Below are 3,356 nucleotides of genomic sequence, written 5' to 3'. Positions count from 1 at the left end.
CTATTGACAAGCCAAGATGGAGGGCAAGAAACTGCATCAACCACTATATTACTGTCTTTTCTTATTGTCATTTTCATGACTTCAGTGCATGTTAAATAAATTAATCAATGCAAAATTTGACGAGCAATATGACCCCCGAAATATTAAGGCTCAAGGATGAATTGATACTGGCTGTCCACGATCTGTTTTCAATTTCCAGGACTTTTTGTCTTTTTTCTTTTTTTTTTTTTTTTTTTTTTTACCTAAAAAGGAAATCTGTATCTTTTCCTGGAAATCTTACTTCAGATTTATATACTTTTCAAAGTAAAAATGTAAAGCTTGGCATGTAGTCCTCTTTAAATCTGCCTGATGAAAGTGGAGTCCTTGACTTCAGATTCCCAACATACCTACAAGCTCATTTGGACTAAAGCTTGGATAAACCCCCCAACATAGTCACATGATGAGTTTAAAGACGTGTAATGGCTCTTAATTGCCAAGCTCTTTGAGTAGGAGACATGCCAGACGGCTGACCAGCATGTCATCGAGTTGTAAGATAGCATGCCTGAACATAAATGGAAATTGGTGTGTTAGTTAATGGTTGAACATAGCTACAATGGTTATTTTGTGTGTGTGTGTGTGTGTGTGTGTGTGTGTGTGTGTGTGTGTGTGTGTGTGTGTGTGTGTGTTTGAGATCAGTTCCCTCCTCTTGGGTGGTAAACAAGAAGAAAACACTCTAATGAATTCCTGCTAAGCAAATCCTGAGGCTGAGAAAAGGGGCAACATGGCTGTTAGAATGTAATTAAACAATCAAATGTTTGATGTTGTAACATTTTCCAGAAGTCTACTCAGAGACAGTGAGTTGTAAGAAGTGAGTAATTTTTGTGTTTCTCCACATTGAGTGAAAGACGTAGGAAAACAATTGTTTCAGATCGTTTTTCTTTTGGTAAATATATTTTTGTGGGCGGAGCTAGCACGTTAAGTAACACTAGCTAGCAACTTTTGTTGGGTTGTTTCTTAACAATGGCTGAAGAAAATACAAGTTCCTCTGAATATGTACGGTCACTCACTTCCCAGGACCCCAACTGTTACTTTACATTACAACATTAACCAACGGGACTAGACTTCCCGACCCATAGACACTCATTTAATGGATGGACAATCTTTCTACGCTTGCCATACGGTCTGCAGACTGGACAAATATATCGGCCATTGCCAGTTGTTTTTTTGGCCGATTTTTATGATTGTCAAGGTCTGCATGAGTGACAAGTGCTGCTCTGTGACACACTCAGCGACACAGGACACACCCACTGAGCCAGAGTAGAAGTGAGAGGAAAAAGCCTGTGGAGCCCAAATATTTTCACATCTAACATGGTGAATTAACAAAATATTTCCACTAAACCAGAGCTGGTTAATAGTGGAAAGACTGACGAAGGTAGTTTTATTTTGTTTCTGTCTGTCAGGTTTAGATTAAAAGTTTGTATTATGGAATTAACAAGGCAATTAAAGCTTGTCTTCGTTTGTTAAAAGTGAGAAACTTGAATTCAGAAGGTGATTGGTTGTGTTTTTCAGTTTAATAAGGAAAAATGGTGTGAGAATGTTTCCTTACTTGACATTTTGTGAGTTTATTTTGTTGTAGCTTGCACACATCTCCCAGCTTTCATGCTCACCTCTCTAATTAGGTCTTACCATAGTTGTCTTGTTTTTTTTGATTGGGAGTGGCAGCTGGTGTGCTATAAAACTTCAATTTTCATTTACTACTTTGATTCTGGCAGGCAGTAACACAGCACGATGACATTTTCCCTTGGTTATGTGGGTCTACTACTCTGAGGTGATTCATGTTTGCCTCCAGTTTTTCCTTTGTTTTGCCTCCAGCTAGCATTGCAATGTAATCATGACGCTGGCACTACAAGGGTCTATTGGAAGAAACTTTATATAAAAGGGTATTCATAGTATGTCAGTGATCATTCCCATGGTAGTGTGTCACTGTCTGGTCACATGGAACAACTATATAACGACAATACACTCTTAGTGTTCAGTTGTGATAGCAATAAACAAACACCGGTGTTATGGCATTCTGTTAAACGCCCTCCATTTATCAAACTCTATAATAATGGCCAAACCTCTACTCCCTGTACTCGTTCTTTAGTGGCTTCTATATGGGACATAAATGCATACAAGCATTGAAACCAAAAGAGATCTGTGGCCATCCAGCTCTCAGTTGTGGCACTGGATGGGGTTTTAGTGGATCCCTCATCAACGGAGCGAAGACAAACCCTGAAATTTGCACCGTGTATGCCTCTCTCTTTCTGTCTGCCCAGCAATTTTGTTAACTGTTGCAGATGCTCGAAAGGCAACAGACCAGATGTGACCTGGAGTTACTTGCTGTGAAAGAAAAATTCTTTACGTTCTTTGCATTAATTGAATAGAGAGAAGTTAGACCGGTCTTGGATTAGATTTTGCATGTTCATTCATCAGGATTGCCGTTTGGATCGAGGGCACGAAAGCCGATCCTTGGTATCTAAGAAAGACAGCTTCACACTGGAGTCAGGGGTTCGGGCCATACATGAGGTTTGGCTTGTCGAGGAAGATTTTCCATTCCTCTGGACACGGCAGGTCCAGCTGCTCCTTTGACTGCTTCATATAGGCAGCACCTACCCACATAAAAGCTTGGCTCAATTTCAGAGAATCATGTAGACCCTGGAGTTTACTAGTCACAATAAATGTTTGATTTTGGGTCATTTTACAGTTCCAAGCCAAACCTCAAGGTCTAAATTTAGCACGTAGCTCTATTTAAAGATAATTAAGTGCTTAAAAGAACAATAGCTGTGGTATGTGGTATGCACTTACCTCATCAACTATCTGTGGTTAGTTACATTCAGAATTGCGTATTTAAATTTCTAGGTAAAAAAAAAAAAAAGTCGATCAACACACATCATGTTCCCATACAGTTAAAACTGATGTTTAAGTGTTTTATCACATATTGCACAATACTGTATGTCAGTTATAAACTTACACACCAGTATCTGGCCCGACTAGATCATATTTTAGCTTTCAGCTTCTGATTTCATTACAAGTTTCTGTACTGGGACAACAGGGAATTAAGTCATTTACAGAGTTTCCCCAATGGAAAGATAGCTTTACGTGTTAGTAAAGTAACTACGTGCCATTAGCTTGGTTAGCTCAGGTTGTCAGGCACAAAACCTGACAAGAAAACCTTTGGTTCTGTAGATTATTTCTTGTCAATAAACTGGCCCCTGTTGGTCTCAGAGTTTGTTTGGTCCCGGTCCGGCCAAGTTCACTGAGAGCTCTCGGTCTGTGAAGAATCACGTAATAGGACCAGTACTACATCCATGGACTGCTTTAGCTGCATGGCGAGA

Source organism: Lutjanus erythropterus, chromosome 18 (genome assembly GCF_056507025.1).
Source record: "Lutjanus erythropterus isolate fLutEry1 chromosome 18, fLutEry1.hap2, whole genome shotgun sequence".
In the NCBI taxonomy this organism is placed as follows: domain Eukaryota; kingdom Metazoa; phylum Chordata; class Actinopteri; order Lutjaniformes; family Lutjanidae; genus Lutjanus; species Lutjanus erythropterus.
Note: the sequence above shows the minus strand (reverse complement) of the source record.